Below are 22,951 nucleotides of genomic sequence, written 5' to 3' on the forward strand. Positions count from 1 at the left end.
GCCATTATGGCAAAGAACGGTTAACTGAATAGGCATTCTGTATGGTAAATCTGTGTTTACCGGTCTTTTTATTAAGGTTTATAATTCCTTGTGTGACAGTATAGAACATTGTTGGCTTGTGTATAATCCAGGAATCAAAACCTTAGGGAACCTATGGAACCTTATATATTTCATGATCAATCAATACAACATGCATTTTTAAAGTACTGGTTATATACCAGATAACCTGATAAAACAGGTAAGCCAAAGAAGAAAAGTGTTAAGTATTATCCTCACCCTCGAGGAGTCCTCAGAATAGTTGGAGATGGGGGAGGGTAGATGTATAAACTCTATTATAACATTATGAGTGTTACAATACAGAGTGCTCTGGAAGCAGAGGGGAAAGAACCACTAATTTTGCCTGGAGTAGGGTTGAATTTTCAAGGGGCAACACAGAAGAAACATCTAAAGTGGACCTTGAAATATCGGCTGCTTGAAGGTGAAGGTGGAGGTGGAGTTGTGGGCAGTCCAGGCAGAAAGATAGTATATGTAATGGCTTGGAGTCATTGAAAAGAATCTTTTCTTCAAGATGTAGCGTCTCTGCATTCAACAACTTTCATCTATGTTGATTATGCTTTGTTTCACCAAGGAGAAATAAAGTCTACTGAAAGGTTTAATAAGAGAAAAAAAATGATCACCATCTCTAAGCGTCAGGCTGTTGTGAAAATATCATTTCCTGTTGGAGTTTTCTATTGCTGCAAAACAACTCACTCCAAACCTGGAGACATAAAGCAGCAACCATTTTATGCTTATTAATGATGTAAGCCAGGAATTTGAACAAAGAATAGCAGGGAGGGCTTGACTCAGCTTCATGAAACTGGGTACTCACCTGGGAAGATTGGAACTGCTGGGGGTGCCTTAAATAGCTGGGAGTTGGAGTCACCCAGAGGCTCCTTCACGCACATGTGTACCACCAAAGCTGAGGTGGTTTTAAAGCCAGAGCACCTACACAGTTGGCCTTCCATATCTACATCTACCTGGTTGGTTGATCCATAGATGTGGATGGAACCTGGGGACACAGAGGGCCACTTTACCACCCATTTTACATAAGGGACTTGAACATCCAAGGATTTGGGGCTCCACAGGGGCTTCTGGAGCCCAATCCTCTTGCAAATACTGAGAATGACTGTACATGAATTGTCTAGGTTTCCTGGGCTTCCCTCAGTAGAGGCTGGTTCCTAGAGGGAGTGCCCTCAGAGGAAAAGGCCTAAGAACAAGCTTTCCAAAGAACTGGATGGAAGCTGCCTACTCTTTACCGAATTAGCCTCAAATGTCACAGAATGACACTTTCTTCATATTCCATTGATTGACACAGTCCCAGTGGAAGGAATAGGGTCTTAAACCCCATCTCTTCATAACAGGGGTGCCAAAGAATTTGTAGCCATTTATTTAAATCTCCGCATTTGATACATCACAAAACATCTAACAATCACACTACAGTATTTTCTGCGTAGGTTATAATGGAAGAAATTGCTTTCTGGTGTTAACTGTCAGGTAAAATCTTTCTTCTTCTGCACAATTGATATTTTTACTTTATGGTTACTTGAATCAGAAAAATGACTGTATTTCTCTTAAGTTTGGTGAACTTTGAACACTTTTATGTTGTTATTTAAAATATTTTTAAAAGAAAGCACAGAGTAAACAACTAAAATCTGTTTCTAGGTGACTATAGTTTTAGTTCACATGCATATGGAGTAAGGGCAGGAGATGAGGATGTGAAGATAGCCAGGGGCCAGATCATAAAGACCATATATGTTCTGCTAAAGACTGCACTACTTTAATTTATGTCATCTAATTTAATCTTTATATCCATACTATGGTATAGGCATTAACACTTAAATTTTGTAAAGAAAATGACCAGGATAAATGATTTTTTTTTTACTTTAAAGTTCAAGAGCAGCATGATGGATTTATAACTACATATTTTAAATCTATCTTTCATTTTATTATAACATTGTAGTTTAAGCAAAATAATTTTACAATATTTCCTTTTGAGGTAAACTACAGCAGTACTTCTGGAACTATCTGTGGTGAAGGACCCATTTTATTTTCAATCTGCCATTCACTGACAGTTTATGTAAAATATAATTACAAGTAATTATAAGAAAAACGAAATGAGAAAAGACATATGAAATACAAAAGGGTTGACAACTACATTTAGGGACACTAACCAATTAACCCAGTTGCTAATCTACTTGTCTTAGCTGGGCTGGTCTACCACGGTTTTGTCAACAATGTCTTCTGAAAAAAAATCATCTACTGAGGGATAAGAATCAGGAAAAGAAAACTCTAATCCTTTGAAATTCACTTTGGAAAATGTTATGCCAATCTGATGTTGCCAAACCTCATGAGGCATCCAAGATTGGAAAATTCTTCTGATATTAAGTTAAAACTGCATTCTTTTCTCATTTTTGGAAAAGGAGCTTAGAAATTACTCATGTAGCATATAGTTTACCACAAAACTCTAGCAAAAATTCAGCCAAGCTATGCAAAAAACAATTCTTAATCTTATTTATCTTAATCTAATCTTATCAGCCCCATCCATGAACTCCTATGGTTCCCAAGTAAAAATGGGGACAAGGCAGCCAGAATATTAACATTTAGATGACCTTATTCCACATTCTAAACCAGATTCCCATTTTATACAAGCACAAATTCAAATAAAATGGAACGAGGTATAACTATCAATGACAAAACTGAGAATATAAATTTCTGGGTTATGTTTCCAATACATTTCTATGCCTGCACTGGGTACATGCAGACACTGAAAACAGAGCAATTTTAACCTCCATCTTCCATAGTTAATAAGGTATGGGGATTTATGTGCTCACTGATTCAATTGGTGAATAAGGTGAATTTTAGAGTACTCTTTTGGCAAACAAATACACACAGCAGGTTAAAATTGCCTTAAGAGCTAGTTAGTATCTCAAGAAGCAAACACTTCCATATCTACTAACTAGGACAACTCTGCCTTACAAATGCACGCCATTGGTCACAAATACAGCAAGGAATGTGGTGGCATTAGTACAACCAACTGCCATTACTAGAAAAACCAACCATAACCATGCAAGTCACAATTCGTGTATTACATTTAAATGATATGTATTACCCTGAAGTCAAGTTTTTTTTTTTTTTTTAATTTATTTATTTATGTTTGGCTGTGTTGGGTCTTCGTTTCTGTGCGAGCGCTTTCTCCAGTTGCGGCGAGCGGGGGCCACTCTTCATCGCGTTGCCCGGGCCTCTCACTGCTGTGGCCTCTCTTGTTGCAGAGCACAGGCTCCGGACGCGCAGGCTCAGCGGCCATGGCCCACGGGCCCAGCTGCTCCGCAGCATGCGGGATTCTCCCAGACCAGGGCTCGAACCCGTGTCCCCTGCATTGGCAGGCGGACTTTCAACCACTGTGCCACCAGTGAAGCCCCTGAAGTCAAGTTTTTTAAAAAAATAATTTCCTTTTTAAAATATTTATTTATTTATTTGGTGCACTGGGTCTTAGTTGCAGCACGCAGGATCTTTGATCTTCATTGTGGCACGTGGAATCTTTAGTTGTGGCATGTTAAATGTGGATATTTGAAAATATTTTTAATTATTTGATCAATACATACAACTAACCTGGAACAGAGAGAAATCAGCATATATTTGAGAGCTTCAGCAATCTTCTACACATTCTAAATTCACAGGATAATTGTATAGTTACACATTATATGGTGTCACAAGTTTGTGAAGAATGTGCAAAGCTCCTTCTCTAACCTGTGATATGATTTAGACAATCAGGTCATTACAACCCCAATTGTTATGCAAAAAAGAGCTTCTATAATTTGTGAAGTTTGAGTTAAAAATAGGATGCAAAGATTTCATTAAACTCTATTGTTACTAACAATATTAAAGCTGAGCTTCAAAGGTAGTTAATACAACATACTGAAGTAGGTAGTCCCATGAATGCCAAAATGGTTAATCAATTTGTTCATAAATTCAGCTCACTAGTGTTTGGGATATTATAAACAGAAGTGATTGTCTTCCCATTTTCAAACAGATGTTACTGATGTGGATTAAACACAGATAAAAGTGAATCAATTCAGACAAATATCAAGAAAAATACAACCAGAAAAAATGCTATGGTCTATTTAGAGAATGACTAATTCGTTATTTCTATGGTGTTGAAAGGAATTTCCCAGAAAATAATACTTTTCCAGAAAATAATAATATTTTCCAGAAAATAATAGATTATATGCTGTAGCAACAAACTTAATTTCAAAATCATTGGAAATATATATTTTTAATTTTGCATTTCCCAATCTGTGTTTCCATCACAAAATAATTTTTTCCAAAAATTGGATTATTTATGAAGCTTTTAAAAAATCCTTCATCTTCATGTTCACCCTCAAAATTTTCATTTATTGTACCAGACAATATTTAGTTTAAGGAGCACATATTTCCTTATTAATATTCTATAGTAAGTTTCTTAGGCTCATTGATCAATGCAATGCAAATCTCCCTCGATTTATGATAAGGTTACATCCTTTTATGCCCATTGTTAGTTGAAAATATCATAAGCTGAAAACATCATAAGTCAAAAAAAGTTATACACCTAAATCTACTGAACATCGTAGGTTAGCCTAGCCTACCTCAAACATGCTCAGAATTAAATTAGCCTACTGTTGGGCAAAATCACCTAACACAAAGCCTATGTCATAATAAAGTGTTGATTATCTCAAGTAATTTATTGAATGCTATACTGAAAGTGAAAAACAAAATGGTTCTGTGGGTACAGGATTTTTGTGAGTGGATCAGTTGTTTACCCTTGTGATTGCGGGGCTAACTGGAAGCTGCAGCTGCTGCCCTGCCCAGCATCACAAGAAAGGATCGTACTGCATACTGCTAGTGCAGGAAAAAAAATCAAAATCCAAAATTCAAAGTATGGTTTCTACTGAATGTGTATCACTTTCACACCACGGTAGAGTTAAAAAAAATCATTAAGCCAAAGCATCATGAATCAGGGACTCTCTGTACAGGCAATATTATTTAGTGACGTTAAAAACAATTGGGTCTAAACACTGTCTTAATTTCTTTTCCTAGCAATGGGTTCATTCACTTCAAACCAGACAGATTCCAATTTATTACACACATTCACTATGAAACTGTATATTTCAGGCTTACCACAAGACAGCAGTAACATTCTAAAAGCAGAGGTATACACCTATAAATATAGAGACCTCAAACTATCTCTTACAGAGATGCTTGTCAGTATGGCAAACTAAGCTAATCAGATGCTCTGCTTTTTACTGCAACACTTTAAAAAAATACAGTAGAATTAAATATTTAAATGAAAAACATTTAAATTACACGGGTTAATTCAAAAGGAAGAAACCAAGTGAAAAAAACATCTGAGTCAAAACGATAAGGACATTTACATTTTAGCTGCTTCCAGGAGAGTTGGGACCTCCTCTACATCTTGGGCACTAGAGTTTTAACATCCAAAAGGGTGTAGGAAATGGCTCTTCTAACATGTGGAGGCAGAAGTTGGAACTGAATCCCTTCCAGAAACCCTAGAGCCTTACAGAGCTGTCCCGGCCCTAATAAGAGAGTAGAGGAAATGCCATACAGCACTCTGGGTAAGCAGAGATGTAATAGTTTATCTCTATCAAGTGCTTGTTGTAAAAGAAGAAAAAACAAGGATTCTAGGAAAAATTAAAATTCCAGTTAAGATGTGAGCCTAGGGTTGTGTTATTCCAAGGCTCTTGTTCTTTCCTTTGGTTTATGCTGGCTGTCCTTTCTCAGAATTGTCTTTATATTTGTGTAGAGTAATAGAGTTTCCCTCTTGAATCCAGAACCTAAGCGTAGGATTCTCTATGTACACACGATTTCTACAACATTTATATACATGTCACCCTGCCAGCCTTTGTAAACTCTTTTTTGGTGAGGATATGGTCTTTCTCTTGTTTTTTTTTTTTAAAACATCTTTATTGGGGTATAATTGCTTTACAATGGTGTGTTAGTTTCTGCTTTATAACAAAGTGAATCAGTCATACATAAACATATGTTCCCATATGTCTTCCCTGTTGCGTCTCCCTCCCTCCCACGCTCCCTATCCCACCCCTCCAGGCTGTCACAAAGCACCGAGCCAATATCCCTGTGCCATGTGGCTGCTTCCCACTAGCTATCTACCTTACTGCCTTTGTTAGTGTGTATATGCCCATGACTCTCTCTCGCCCTGTCACAGCTCACCCTTCCCCCTCCCCATAACCTCAAGTCCGTTCTCTAAGAGGTCTGCGTCTTTATTCCTGCTTTACCCCTAGGTTCTTCATGACATTTTTTTCTTAAATTCCATATATATGTGTTAGCATACGGTATTTGTCTTTTTCTTTCTGACTTACTTCACTCTGTATGACAGACTCTAGGTCTATCCACCTCATCACAAATAGCTCAATTTCGTTTCTTTTTATGGCTGAGTAATATTCCATTGTATATATGTGCCACATCTTCTTTATCCATTCATCCGATGACGGGCACTTAGGTTGTTTCCATCTCCGGGCTATTGTAAATAGAGCTGCAATGAACATTTTGGTACATGACTCTTTTTGAATTTTGGTTTTCTCAGGGTATATGCCCAGTAGTGGGATTGCTGGGTCATATGGTAGTTCTATTTGTAGTTTTTTAAGGAACCTCCATACTGTTCTCCATAGTGGCTGAACCAATTCACATTCCCACCAGCAGTGCAAGAGTGTTCTTTCTCTTGTTTTTTATGCAATTATTCCCTAGCATAGATCTCAAAGGTCTGCAAACTAGTGAACATCACAGTAAAACAGTGCAAACTTCAGCCCCCAGCTTCAGAGTTTAATTAGGTCAGAAACTGAATTCCAGTATGCCACGGTGTATGCTCCAGAGCAGAATTTCATTGATTCCCCCAACAAAATGCACTTGAGTTAAACGGCATTGTTGCAATCACAAAGCCTGATTTGTGAGAAAGGATGCAGGTGGATAAGAATATTGGATTTGAGTACTGAAGTTACCTTAAGAAGAATCTTGATGTTACACTTGTGATTTTAAAAATAAGCGGTTGGGGGCTTCCCTGGTGGCGCAGTGGTTGAGAGTCCGCCTGCCGATGCGGGGGATGCGGGTTCGTGCCCCGGTCCGGGAGGATCCCGCGTGCCGCGGAGCGGCTGGGCCCGTGAGCCGTGGCCGCTGAGCCTGTGCGTCCGGAGCCTGTGCTCCGCAACGGGAGGCCACGGCAGTGAGAGGCCCGCGTACCGCAAAAAAACAAACAAACAAAAAAAAGGCAGTTGGAGACTAACTTGTTGCCCATGAAGGGGCTCTGAAATACTTCAACACTGCACCATATAAGCAGAGTCATCTATAAAACTGTATACTCAAGCATTACACATGTACCAAAAGTAAGATCATTCATTCTTTAATTGCACACACATTTTCATGAGCTGCAAAGATGAGACGAGTAAGTAGATGTAAGCACTGTATAGATCCTCTTATTTCATCTCTCCTTAACAGGCACCCCTTCTTACCAGGGTTTATCATGAGGTTGATAATTGAAATATTTATCCCTAATGTGACATAAATAGTAAATAAACCCATCTGATAGACTGATTGACATATAATAACATAGGTTACCAGAAATAACTCTAGAATAAATTATATGCTAGGGAAACTTAAAGCAGAGACCCTGATCAGAAAGAAGCGTGGAATAGAAGGGTGCTTTCTAAACTGTAATCATTAAAGCCACATTTTTATGATTTTCTGTATCTAAATAACTCCTGAGCTATTATTTACCTAATATTTTCCTTTAAATTGTCTGTTTTTAATTTAATCAATCAACATCTTTTTCTCAAAATTTTGATCTCAAAACAAACAAAAAAGGAAAAAAAGAAAAACAAAAACGTTATTGGAAACTTCATGGTTCCAGTGGGGAGAAAGGAGAGAAGGAGCCTGGAGCTGAGGCTCTGAGGCCATCCAGAGAAAATCCTCACCCTTGAAGTGCTCTCTTGAAAGGAGCACTATACACAGCCTCCATCTGGAGAAGAGGGCAGATCCAATAGTGGTCTGAGGGCCAGAGGACCTGGAAGGGGCAGGGGCCCAAAGGCTCACAGGAAGTATTCAGCCACTGGCTTCTTGAAGGGGATGCCCCATGTCCCTCAGGAGTAGCCTCAAATATACTGAAATCTTCCTGAAGATGCTTATACAGCTCCAGGATAGCTGCCACATTCCCACAGTTGTAGCAGTAGTTGGGTGACAACTGAACAGTGAGCACAGTTTCACTGAAGTGCCATTCATAACCTGTCACCAGGTGGTGGGCCCGGATCATGTCAGTGTCCTTGGTTGAATGGAACTGGGTCACCACATCACTGCAAAATAGGTAGCCGGTCCCACAGGGCTCCCACACCATCCTGTTGTGTCTTGAGGGTCGGACCAGAGCAGGTCACACACAGTCCATCAAGGGGCACGTCTTGCTTTTGGTCAATCATCTGCATCTAGTCCAGGGCCTAGATGGAGGTGGAGAGGCCCTGTGCACACAAAAGATCTTGTGATCAGCGACGGCCAACAGGCTGAGGTAGTCAAAGATCTCGGAGCAGTAGTGCTACATGGTGACAGAGCCACATTGCACCGGCACTCAGCAGAGAAGCCATAGACCTGGGCAATCTGGAGGCTACATGGTTGTCTGGGATCAGGGTGATACCGTCAGGATGGCCAACCTTAAATGCCAGCAGCAGGATTGTATCAGTGCCATAGAAACTATGATCCATGTAGTCTCCCATGAAGAAGTAGTTGGCCTCAGGGATGTGGCCACCCTCTCTGAACAGCTCCCTGAGGTCATAGAATTGTCCCTGGCTGCAGCCATGTGCTGTGACTTGCAAGTCCAGGTTCTGCACTTTGCTCTCCAGCCTTAGTGCACAGGGCCTTGACTTCTCTCCCCTTGATGATCTTGCAGCATGACAGCTGCTGGATCTGCTGGTTCAGGCGGCAGACCTTTGCTGTGGTCCACCCCTCCCCACCCCACAGGTCAGTGTGAGCTGTGGTGCACACAGGTCTGCACCCCTCCCACTCTGGCTCCAGCTCTCAGGGTCCCTGCCTTCCTCCTTCCCTCTGCTTTGGCCCTTTGCTCTGCTACTCAGTCTTTCATCCTGGATCTTTTTTGTAGCTTTTCTCCCTTCTTATCTGTAGTCTTCCCCATTTCTCTTGATTTCCATTCATTTCTTCTTCAGAATTTTTTTGGCGATTTCTTTTTTCTTTTTTTGTTCTGTTATTAGTTCACATTCACTGTCCTACATTGCACCTCTTGTTCAAGATATTCCCCCCAATGAAAAGTTAACTCTCTAAAAACTGTTTACCTACATAGGAATGCCTACCTACATAGGAAAATTATATTTAATAAAAATGTAATGTTATATATAAATGATAAAAATATAACTAACATTTACTGAGAACTTACTATATGCTAAGTATTTTTCTATTTGTTTTACACGAATGCACTCATTTAATCCTCTTAAAAAATACCTTGATCTAGATAGTATTTTATCCAGTTTATAAATAAGGAAATGGAAGCCCAGAGATATTGCCCCAAATCTATATAGCCAATAAGTATTGGAGCCAAGATTCAAACTCTGACATTTTTACTTCAGAACTTATGCTCTTAACTTTACAATATAATGCACCCAAAACATGTGGAAACTACTGCTATTAAATCTCAGGAACACATGTAATGCCTTGTCTCAAAGCAAATACTGTGGAGAACTATATTCCATGATAAATGGCTTCATGTAAGTAACAAGAAAACAAAAAGCACGTAGATGATCCTAAGTGGGTAATAAGGTAGTAAAATTATAGTAAAAATGTGAATGTAATTGGTGAAACTTCATTTTGTATTGTCTTTTGAATTTAACTGAAGGCTTTGAATTCTTTTGAAAATAAACAATGGCATGGAAATTTTCCTTTCATTTAAATTAATGAGTTTGGCCATGTTTTTCAATGAATCTTAAAAATAGAAAGTATGACACATTGTATATACATTCTTCTTTTCCTAATTACTAGTTTGCAAGGAAGAGGGTTTAATAGGTAATTAAAAATCTCAGAGATTTGAAATTGATTCTGGAAAGTAATTTTATACAATTGTGATTAACTTTTTCAACAGGGTGTATGTGTGCATGTGCAGGCATCTATCATCTGCAATCCCCTGGACCCAAGGAGGCACTGCCATTTTTCTGGGATGGTCTACACTCAATGTCAATAAATGTTGGCAAAATTTATGCCAGTCAAATATGGGCAAAATAATTCTATAAATTCTAATAGTAACACATGTTTTATGTACCTTAACTTGCAAATTATATAGACAATTTCCTGAAAGAGTATTTTTTTTCAATGACAAAATCTATATGCAGACTCTAGAAAAGGTGTTAAAAAGCTGAGTTAAGGGAGGGAAAAGGTGAGAACAATTATCTATCTTTAGAGCATAACAAATAATCATGATGTAAATTAGGTTCTTTAGAGAGGGAATAAATTAGCACTCAACTCTACATTGCAGCATAAAAGTGAACTATGCTCATAACATCAGAAGTAAGAGAAGATGAACACAGCCCTTTGCTTGTCATCTTGGCTAGATCTGAATGTGCAGTGATGAAGGAGATTGATGGTTAGATCCTAAATTTGTTTTTCCATCTTCATTCTCATAACATCCTCATAGGAGAGTGTCAGTATGTATTGATCTTTCTTTACTAATGAGTTTTCTTATTGCTCTGCCTTCAGAGACCTTAATTCCTTGATATGTTATCACACTCCAACAAAAGAACAACCTAACCAAAGTCTAATAATTTTTTGCAATATGTGGGGAAAGTATGTTTACTTTAAAGGATTCTTGCCAGACTACCAGAAAATATTCTAACTTTCTAATAGAAAGTTGTTTCTACGAGGATGAGTTTATGTGTTTTTGTCTTATTTTTCTAGACACAATACAAATCTAAGGAACTTTCTGAAGTTTGGAATTTCCTGAAGATGTGAGATTCAGGCAAATAAACAAGATTTGTCTGGTTCAAATGTGAAAACATGATTGGTTTCATGGTGACATTTTCAATGTGCACACCAAGGATTAGGAGATGTATAAGGTAAGGAGCAAATGCCAAAGAGAGAACAATTGTGCTTTGCTAAACACTGCTTAAAGCATAGGTTTTTATGCTGTTATTACATCTGTAACAGCTAGGGTTTGGAGCTCATATAAAATTATGAATTGTCCTGAGATGAATTAATAAGTGTGGGGGTAAGGAAGTCATTTTTAAAGTATCATTTTGCAAGAAGTTTAGCTTTTAATTATCAGTGACAAGGAAGAAAAGTGACAAAATTATCTCCTTCACCACTAGGTAAACTTTCATTTTAACAAATTTGAAATAGTTACACTTGACATCTAAAGCCTGAGTAGATGGCAGATATCTATACAGGGGGATTAGATTCAAAGGCAGAAGCATCTATATTTTCTACATACTGGAGTGCTGTATTATCCAAATTTAAGCTGATTTTATACTATTAAACATATATTATATGCCTGGCAGTAAACACTGCAAGTAGTTTAATAAAATGTTTTTTCCATTATAAAAATCTATTACTAGAGAGTTAAATTTCCCATTGAACTCTGCACAAACACTTTAAAATTACTTCTTGTCTTTCCTTAGGGGATTAAAGATATTGTAATACGTAATCTGATTCTGTCAGAGTGTATCAGCCTGCCCTCACTTGTTTCAAACTTTGATATAATAGTTTCTTCTTGTAAGCATTTTTACTCTAATAGGACGCTCATAATAAAAAAATTAACAGCTGAATTTCTATGTAGCAAAAATTTCTATCATTATTTGACTCTAGCTTCCTGTTCACTGTTCTAGTTGATAATCCATAATATTTTATTTTTTACAGTTTAATCTTTTTAAGGGCTGTATAATCTGCCATCATATACATGTATCACATATTATCTATTTGTATCTAGGTTTTCCTAATTTTTTCCAGCTTTATGGATATATAATTGACATACAACATTGTATAAGTTTAGGGTATACAATGTGTTGATTTGATACACTTATATATTATAAAATGATTCCCACCATAGCGTTAGCTCTGACACCTCCATCATGCCACATAATTATCATATCTTTTTTTGGTGAGAATATTTAAGATCTATTCTCTTAAACATATAATATAATGTTGTTAATTATAGTCACCATGCTGAACATTAGATCCCCAGGACTTATGCATCTTATAACTGGAAGTTTGTACCATGTGACCAACATCTCACCATCCCCCCTGCCCCCCCATCCCCTAACCCTTGATAACCACCTTTCTACACTTGTTTCTATGAGTTCACATTTTTATATTCCACAATTTGAGATAATACAGTATTTGTCTTTGTCTGTCTGACTTGTTTCACTTAGCATAATGCCCTCAAGGTCCATCCAAGTTGTCTTACATGGCAGGATTTCCTTCTCTGTCATGGCTGAAATCTTACATCTCCTTTATCCATTCATTCCTGAAGCTGAATCGTAGGGAAAGGAGAGAACAAAGTAGAAATTACAACTAAATCTTCCACGTCTGAACATTTAAGAATATTTTAGAGATGTAGGGGGCTATAAATATTTCCATTCTCCTCATTTGGAAATTTCCATTTAGATTTAGAATTTATGAGCCCTTTTTCTCATTGTATATTTTATAGATTTTAAGTGGCTCACAGTTAAACTTTCTTCAGCAATTTGAAATTCTCTTTAGGTTTTCCTAATTAGTGGGCTGCCTATTAAAAGAAATACTAAGTTGAGAGGCTTGTGGTAGCTCCAGCATTTTATTAAAGATGGGTATGACTGCATGGGTTTTGAGCACAAGTGATATAATTAAATATATGGAAATTCTAGGGATACTGCCATCTTAGTTGGAGGATTCCTTTAAAGTGTGTTGGAAACTATACCTATTATCTAATTTACCACCAAATAATTAATTAATGTTGACTTTTTTTGTTATTGTTAATAGGGAGGATGTTAGTAAAAAGCTTGGATGACAGGAGTGTAGCAGGCATAGAGGTTTAGGTAAAGACAGACTTGAGCCCAAAAAACTAAGAATGGCTGGCACATATGACTTCATACTCAGCAGTGCATTTTATAAATATAAGCAATTATTTTTCATAAGGAGACAAACCATGGTTAAATCCCTTTCTTCTATCCTTCCTTCCTTCCTTCCATCCCTTTTTATCTCCATTCCCCACTCTCTTTCATCTCCCCACCATAGACAAAAATTTTTAAATGTTTAATGTATTGGGGCTCTTTTATAAATGTATATTACTTTTTTGTATGCATGTATTTTCATTCACATAAACAATGTTGTATATTTATATATATTTACATTTATGCATATATCATTGTTTCTTTTACCCCAAACTATATTTATGAAAGTATATATATTTTGAACTATGATATATATACAGAGAAACATGCAAAATGTACAACTTGAAGAATGTTTACAAACAAACACGTGAGTTACCAGCATCCAGATAAAAAAATATAACATTATTAGCACCACAACTGCCCCCTAATGTCCCCTCCCGGTCACTTCCTCCCATCAAGGGAACCCACAACATGACTTCTTTTTTTCTTAATATTTATTTATTTTATTTATTTATTTTTTGATTGCATCAGGTCTTCATTGTGACGCACTGGCTTCTCTCTAGTTGTGGCCTGTGGATTTTCTCTTCTCTAGTTGTGGCACTTGGGCTCCAGAGTGTGTGGGCTCTGTAGTTTGCAGCACATGGGCTCTCTCGTTGAGGCACTCGAGTTCGGTAGTTGTGACGCAGAGGCTTAGTTGCCCTGAGGCATGTGGAATCTTTTCCCCGACCAGGGATCAAACCCAGGTCCCCTGCATTGGAAGGTGGATTCTTTGCCACTGGACCACCAGGGAAGTCCTGTGCATCATGACTTCTAATACCTAATTAGTTTTGCCTATTTTGAACTTTATATGGTTGGGATCATGTGATATATACTCCTTGGGACTGCTAAACATTATGCCTCTGAGATTCATCCACGTGGTTGTTTAGCAGTTTTTCCTTCTTTTTTACAGTTTTCTATATTATGAATATACCATACTTCACTCTAATCTTGTTGGACTTTGAGATTTTCCAGGGCGGGTTATTACTAGCAATTTTACTTGTGCATATAATTTGGTAAACATGCAGGTATTTCTCCTGTCTACAAACTTAAGAGTATAACTGCTGGTGCATCGTGTACAAGTTCAGCTTTAGGAGACATTGTCAAAGAATTTTCTAAAGTTGTTTATCGCATTATCCTCTCATAACTGTGTGTGGAAATTTCACGTTTGCTAATACTTGGTACTGCCTGCTTTTTGATTTTATCTATTTTTGTGGCCATAGCAGTATATCATTATGAAGTTATAAACAACTTTATTAAGGTATGATTGACATACAATAAGCTGCACATATTTAAAATATATATTTTGATACATTTTGATAAATGTATATGCCTGTGAAACCATCATTGTGATCAAGGTAATTAACATATCCATCACCCCTAAAAGTTTCCTCATACTTCTTTGTACCTGCTCCATCCTGTCCCTCCTTTTCTCCCCTTCCCCCAGAACGACCACTGATATCTTTGTTCCCATGTACATGTTTCTTTTTTCTCCTTTAGCTGCTTCTAAGATTTTTCTGTTTGTCTCTGGTTTTAAGTCATTTGATGTGTCTTGGTTCTATTTCTTCATATTTCTTGTGGTGGACTTTGTTGTACTTCATGAACTGTGGGTTCATTATTTTTATTTAATTTGAGAAATTTTGGCCACCATTTCATCAAATATTTTTTCTGGCTTCCCTCTCTCTCTTCTCCCTCAGGGACTCTGATTACACATATGTTAAGCTGTCTGAAGTTGCCCCATAGCTCACTGATGATGATGTTTTTTTTTTTCTTATTTCTTTCTGTGTTTAATATTGCACAGTTTATTGCTACATCTTCATGTTTTCTCTTTCTTCTGCAACATCTAATTTCCTGTTTATTCCATCTGGTTTATTTTTGTTCCCTGAAATTTTTTCTGTTTAGAATTTTATAATTTCTATTTTGTTCATTTTTATTTTATCTTCCATATCTCTCATTAACATACTCATGTCTTTTTCTACCTTCATAACCATGAAATATAGTTATAAAAGTAGTTTTAATATTGGTTTTTACTAACTCTATCATCTGAGTAATTTGGGGGTCTGTTTCTATTGACTAATTTTCTCTGCATTTCGGATATTTTTCTGCTTCTTTGCACACTTGGTAATGTTTTCTTTTTATTATTATTATTGAATGCTAGGTAGTGTGAATTTTAACTTGTTAAGTGCTGGATATTTTTGCATTTCTCTAATTTTTTTTTTTCTGGAACTCAGAAACAAGTTTAATCCTTTTGAGGGTTTCCTACTAAGCTGTGATGGGCATGACGAGAGCAGCCTGCAGTATAAATGTCTATCCAAGTCATTCGTCTGTTTTTCTGTTGGGTAATCTACTGTTTTCTTAATCATTTTTAGGATATGTATTCATTCTACATATGAGCCATTTATTGAATATATAGGAAATATCCTCTTTCACTCTGTGGCACGCTTTTTTAACTTTCCCTCAATCAAAACGTTGTTTGCTAAGAAATACATAATAAATATTTCCCTCCCAGGACAAGGCTGTTTGCATTGTAACAGGGACATAAATGGCTTGTCAAAGGATGAAGGTCTAATGGTAGAATTTCCGTTAGCAGTTCAGTATGTCAGGAAGTTCACTGTAGCCCATCCTGGTATCTCTTCAGTCATAGCACAATCATGATATCTCCTTTGCTTATTGCTGGGATTGATTAGAACCTGTTATAGAAAAGGAAAGACCAGCTTCCGTATGACATGTGTTTGCTTAGAGTGGGCCCTGCAGATAGAATTAATAATAAAAAAAAAAATCTGGAGATCATTCGCCAAGAAACATCATAAAATAAATGCAGAGTCTTCCTTTTTATTAAAAGCATACTTTTAAAGGTGAATGCATATTCAGAGATGAAAATGACTATAGGAATATTTTCCTAGAAATATGAATCATTCAGTGCTTTGGCTTCTCATTAAAAAAGAAGAAGAAGAAGAAGAAAAAGAAAATGAATCTTTCTGCTTAACAGCATCTGAATGTGAACCTGTTATATCAGCTATTTGTGTTTCAAAGGCAAAAGTTAATTAAATAGCTTCAATTTAATCACTGTAAATTAAGTAACTTCTGTCTCTTTGTCCAGATAATTTCCAAATATTTATTATCCCTAAATCATAAGGACTGGGAAATTGACCTCCTTATTTTTCCCTACTTTCCATCCCAGATAATACTAATTCATTTATCTTTTCAGAAGTAATTACCTACTATGATACAAGACACACTAAACTAAACCCTAACTCTCCCCCAAAGGAGTTTATAGTCTAGAGGAAAGAGGTATGAATCAATAGGCAACAGACATCAGTACAGCCTTTCAGTACCAGTTGCTGGTGGGTCTACCTCGTTAGGGACCAATGCCTGAAGGAAGAGACATCTAATCTGACTTTTGTCTAAGATTTTTAAGTGTTAAATCTTAGCATGTAATGAAGTTAATGGAGTCTCTCTAAGCCAGGATATTGTTGTCTTTTCCAAGTAAATGAATATTGTAGATCTTTAAGTATGACTGTGTCTGATGTATGTGTAAGGGAGAAGGATGGGGATAAAGGAGCAGGAGGGAAGAAATCTGTAGAGAATTAACTAGATTCTTTTGAAGAAAACTATACAAAACAGAGGAGTATATTCCCACCAGCCATCATCATCCTTATCATCATCAGAACTACTGTTTATTGAGCTTCAACTCTGTCCTGGGTGACCTACATGCATTGAAATCTGGTTTCCATAATGAAAGGTCTTTAAGGTCTTGCTGATAGTAGCTAGCAGAGCAAGAACTGGATTCAAAAGATACACTCTTTCCCTTCACTAGGGTTTCTCAGAGATTTATCGGTACAGTTTAATCCAGTAAACTGGAAATAAGGGAACCACTTAATTGCTTGAACTTGATGGCACCCATAAGAGATCTGCATTAAGGCTCAGACAAGTAGAATATCTTCTATCTAGAAATTAAAGAGCTGCTGAAAATATTGGATAATTTAAAGAAGACTGGTAAAGCTGTAATACAGAAACTTCAAGTGGTAGGGCCTAGAAGGAACACCCAGAGATTAAATGGGGGATGGTGGCTGGCAAACTGCCTGGAGGAGTTGCTTAGTGCCTTCATCAAATTAGCTACCCACAGTTGTAATATCTTCACTCTGGATAGTTTGAAGGGGACCAGGATATGCCACCCCCAAAGATGCCACTTGGGCATAAGGATTATTTTGAGCTGAAGGCAGCTGAGAATCAACACACACACGAAGAGTTCTCTGCTCTGCCTAAAATGAGGGCATAAATTTTCCTTTGTGGAATGTGCCCAGGAAGAGGAGACTGACTTATCAGCAGAGACAGAGTCACACAGAGATAAATCTGCATGAAAAAAACCTTACTAAAATAACCGTTGCCTTCCATTATATTTATTCCCCTGTGGGGTCTTCCCAGATGGATTGATAAAGTTAACCCCTGTGACACTGCCCTGTTACCTCACCATCAACCAATCAGAGGATTGTGCACGAGTTGAACACATACCCTGCAACTCCCCTTCCTCACCTTGCCTTTAAAAATGCCTCCCTGAAACCCATCAGGGAGTTTGGGTCTTTTGAGCATTAGCCGCCTCAGACTCCTTGTCTGTCACCTTACAATAAATGCTGTGCTTTCCTTCACCACAATCCTGTGTCTGAAGATTGGCTTTACTGCGCAGACGGAAGTTTGGTTCAGTAACAAGAGTAAAGGAAAATTATTTTTCCTCTGCCTCAGTCTATACCCTAGATTTTTTTCACTCAAGGGGTAACATAATGTGGTGGGAGAAATATCTGCCTAGGAATTGAGATACTTATCAGTCTTGACCTGAACTTTAGTTACCTCTGTGACTAAGTTAAAAAAGATTCTATTACACGTCTTTGTGCCTTAATTTCCTTATCAGCATAATAAAAGAATCAGACTAGAAGAAGGTGGCAAATATCAAGAGTATTCACTTCATGACTGGAGGGCTTGGTCAAAGATTTAGAAGACACACGTGTCATGATTAATTGCTAACATCTATAATAGGCACTGGAGTTGGCTGATTCCGTATATATGCAGAATATATGCCATCTATGGAATAAAAAATGGATAAAACTTCTTTTACTTCCAGCGTTCAATGAATCAATTTGTACCCTTTAATAGGTTGTTGACACAGGTTGGGAAAATTCAGCATGCTTCAAATTCCACCAGAAGAAAAAAATAGGCAGATGCCAGAAGCAATGATACAATGTTTAGGGGAGAAATGAAATCCTTTTTGAGTCTTGGGTGGTCAGAGAAGCAGCAATCCAAGATCTACCAAGGATACAGTTTTCCACTGCACACTTTGTTGTCCAAAAACTGTGTTTGAGTGCTACAGATGTCTATAACAGTATGTAACTAACATATAGAGATAGATAGCCCTTCTGTCTCAATTCTAATGTTTAGGTTAACTGGCTATCCTGGAAGGAATATCCATGTATCTATGAGGAATCTATTTAATATTATCAAAGAGTTGGTTTTAACAAACTGATCATGGATGTTCGGTTTTTCCAGTGTGAAAAAAGTTGAATTCATTTCAATATGACCATCTTTGTGACACGTTGGCCTTTGAAGTTTAAGAAACTCGTTCCCACATAACTTAAGTTTAATGCCACCTCTTTTCTCCCAGATGCCAGTGTAATTTATGTAGAAGGGGACATTAAAATAAGATACTCAGTGCAGACTTGCTTTCATTTACATAATATTCTTCCGGGGGGTGGGTTGGGGGGAGAGCATTAAATCAATTTTAACCTGTTTGGGCTTGCATCCAAATAATGTGCAGGCCTGTTTGAAGAGAATTGGTTTTGAAATTTGTAAAAGAGATCATATGAAATGCATTACTCAATTAAGTAAAGGAATTTATATTTTAGTATAGAATACTGTACCATCTGCTGGATGAATATAACTAATTAAATTTGACTTGGTATGTGATTCGAACAAACAGTTGAAAAATGAAAATTCTATAACGAATTCCTCGGCAGCACCTGAAATGATAGATACCCACTGGGAAAGATTGCAGCCAGCCCTGCTCAGGTTGCAAGCAGACTTTCCATTGTCTGGCTGCAGTATGCATAATGTTTGCATTAAAAAGCAGGTCCGTTTCAGTAACTGCTCACCAGCAACACAGAAAACCCAAACGCAGTGTTTGTCTGCTGTTTTCAAAGAACTAAAAACCTAACAGGATAAAATCAAAATGATTGCAAAGCTTCCCTGGCCACAGAAAACAATGACTTCGTTCTAAAGTATACTGCCAAAATGCCTGTTTAAGAAGGGGGCAACCAGGGCTTCCCTGGTGGTGCAGTGGTTGAGGGTCCGCCTGCCGATGCAGGGGACACGAGTTCGAGCCCCGGTCCGGGAAGATCCCACATGCCGCGGAGCGGCTGGGCCCGTGAGCCATGGCCGCTGAGCCTGCGCGTCCGGAGCCTGTGCTCCGCAACGGGAGAGGCCACAGCAGTGAGAGGCCCGCATACCGCAAAAAAAAAAAAAAAAAAGGGGCAACCAAAACAATCCTGTACAAAATAGCCATTGTTTGTAAAACTGAAATTAAGTTGAAATGCTACAGTGACAAATCAGGCTAAAGCCATATAACTCTCTGGTCTTGAATCTGAGGCAATCAAAGGTAGCTGTCTCTATAGGTATTGGTTGTACCTGTCAGATGGAAGTAGTATTATGTCACCTTGTCAGGAAACCTATTAGGGGAAACTAAAGGATTTAGAAAGTGCTTTATACCAAACGTATAAACTTACCTATATAGATACTAGGATAACAAAATGTTTAGTTAAGAGAGAAACATTTCTATGGAAACGTGATTACTCAGTGTCAACTACTGAAACATCACGCTTGACTTACTCACTTTTCCTCCAGATGTTCTTTCTCTGTGTTGACACAGCCTTGGTACTTTGTATCAGCCAAATGCATCATTGATTGAGCGCCCACAAGCTTTCTGTCTTTGGTAAGAACGACGTCTTTTGAAGATCAGTCATCATTTCTCCAGGGAATTTTTGGCAAAATTAATACATTTTCATATTTAAATGATGTTTTTTTTGTTTTGTTTTGTTTTGTTTGCGGTACGCGGGCATCTCACTGCTGTGGCCTCTCCCGCTGCAGACCACAGGCTCCGGACGCGCAGGCTCAGCAGCCATGGCTCACGGGCCCAGCCCCTCCGCGGCATGTGGGATCCTCCCGGACCGGGGCACGAACCCGCGTCCCCTGCACCGGTAGGCGGACTGTCAACCACTGCGCCACCAGGGAAGCCCCTTAAATGATGTGTCTTTAAAAAAAATAACAGTATATCATTTTCTTTTTTTTTTTTAACAACTTTATTGGAGTATAATTGCTTTACAATGGTGTGTTAGTTTCTGCTTTATAACAAAGTGAATCAGTTACACATATATCCCCATATCTCTTCCCTCTTGCGTCTCTGTCCCTCCCACCCTCCCTATCCTACCCCTCTAGGTGGTCACAAAGCACCGAGCTGATCTCCCTGTGCTATGTGGCTGCTTCCCACCAGCTATCTATTTTACATTTGGTAGTGTATATATGTCCATGCCACTCTCTCACTTCGTATCATTTTCTTAAAGGGGCATTTCAAAGCATTCCTTCGTTTGTTCAAACAGTTGAATGAACAGTAGCATTTAATAAGAAGGAGATGAATGAGTGCTGCTGGCTCTGGGATCCATAAACAGAGGAGAACTGGGTCGAGAAGCGGATCTATATAATTTGGTGATAAATGCTTCTGAGTAGCATATGCTTCCACTTTGGGCTGATGGTGTTTAATGAAGCACTCAGTATCATCACACTTCAGAGGAGAGTTAGGGTTGGACAGAAAAGAAAGCAGGTTTGCCTAAGAAGCGGGAGTTGATTCCAGTAGCGCCTAAATGAGGACAGAGGTTTCTCAAGTTTCATTTGTACAGGAATTAAGAATCCACGGGAAATGAGCATTTTGGAATTAACTAGCTCATTCAAATACAGAGGTTATTTTCCTCTAACCATTTCCCGTGGTATGAAAATCATGGTCATCTTGGAGGACTACATAAGACAGTGGAATTCAAAGTAACCTGTTGACATATGGGAATGATAGGAACACATGCCAAATCGAAATAAGAAGGAGCACATGAAATAAATCACTGCAAAGCTGAACACATGTAGGTAGAGCTGGCCAAATTAGACTTCAGGAAAACCAAGAAAAAAACCAGAATGAGATAAATGCTTGAGGTTAGACTCAGGGGATACAGTCATTCTCCTGAGGTCAGAAGAAGCTTCAGCATACAACCTGAGCTATAGGATTTGAAGGTATTTACAACAAAATTCCATCTAGCAAAGCTGTCAAGCCTGATTCTTTAATTGTATATTTGTTAAAGACACTTCACAGGCGATCCCTGTTAAGCTGACCTGCCTGTTTATAATACGTGAACACTTAAGAATGATTTTATAAACATATATCGTTTGCCAAGGTTGAAAATCTCCAACATGTTTTATAAATATGTTATCCAGGCATTATTAAAAAACTGGAACTCTTGCCCTGGTGAGAGGATTTCTGGCAGGTATCTGCGGGATTTCCTGTTTTTCCTGTTCTAACATCGTCTGAGTAGGTGATGACCACATGTCAGTCAGAAAGAATGGTGACTTGCACCTGTACTCCTTGGAAACACCATCTTATCAGACTGGGGCTCTGGATCTTCCGTCCAGTAGCCTGTCTGAGGTGGCGCTGGCCGGAGAAGAATCTTGTCATACTTTTGAAGTTTCCCTTTCAATTTGTTTTGAGCCAATCTGTCAACAGGTGTATGCTTTTTCTGCCAGGTAGCAGCAGTTAAGCCATCAACTGCTATTTCCTTGACTGCAGAGGGAGAGGAAGAGGTGAAGATGTACTCACCGAGCACAGTTTAGGTTAGAGGCAGATCTGGGTTTCTGTAAGGAAATTATTTTAACCAGTTTGGCAGTTGACCTGATTGAGGAAAATGGCATCAAGTGACATTTTTCCAGTCACAGAAAGGTAATGTGGAACACAACCTTAGAAAGAACTGTCATTGAGACCCACTGTCCCCACAGAGACTGGATACAGCCACTCCTCTCCTTGCTTAAGAGGTTTGAATTTAAATAATAGAGACACACTTTAGGTTTTTATTATTAGGTATTTTAAAACTAGTTTCTTAGAGGCAGATCTTTGGTGTACATATTTAATTTTTTAAAAAGATACATTTTTTGGAGTTGATACAATTCTGCTTTTCTTTTCTTGATTTGATGTGACTCACCCACCACCATCTGGGAAGCTCTATCAGCTGTTGCACTTCCCTGACCCATGTTGGTTGGTTTGTTAAAGGCAGGAACTGAGACAATATTAATAATAATTACAGCTATTATTTATTTAGTGCTAACTCTTAATGTGTTCCATGCACTTTGCCTGTATTATCTCATTTAATCCTCACAAAACCACTCTGAAATAGGTATTATTGTTATTTCCATTGTACAGATAAGGAAACTGAGGCACAGGAAGTATAGTTAATATTAGAGTATTCCTTTTCATCTTTCTAACTCCAGCTAACATAATTCCTAGAACAGAGTGGTTATATGTTAGGATTACGTTGTAACCTGCCTCTGGTGTCCTGCTTTCAGTCTCGACTGTGGGTCCTACCTTAACTGACTTCAACTCCCACTCTGAGTCAATTGTTTTAAGACAATTGCCTTTAACCCCTAGCAAAAATAACAACTATTACTCAAATCTA

At 38.0% G+C, this 22,951-nt stretch overlaps 1 pseudogene; it reads right to left on the reverse strand.

Moving 5' to 3' along the window:
- Window positions 1-8,129: 8,129 nt before the first annotated feature.
- Window positions 8,130-22,529, reverse strand: LOC101275854 (serine/threonine-protein phosphatase 4 catalytic subunit-like; annotated as a pseudogene).
- Window positions 22,530-22,951: the final 422 nt, after the last annotated feature.

The sequence above is a fragment of the Orcinus orca genome, chromosome 11, assembly GCF_937001465.1.
Source record: "Orcinus orca chromosome 11, mOrcOrc1.1, whole genome shotgun sequence".
NCBI lineage: Eukaryota > Metazoa > Chordata > Mammalia > Artiodactyla > Delphinidae > Orcinus > Orcinus orca.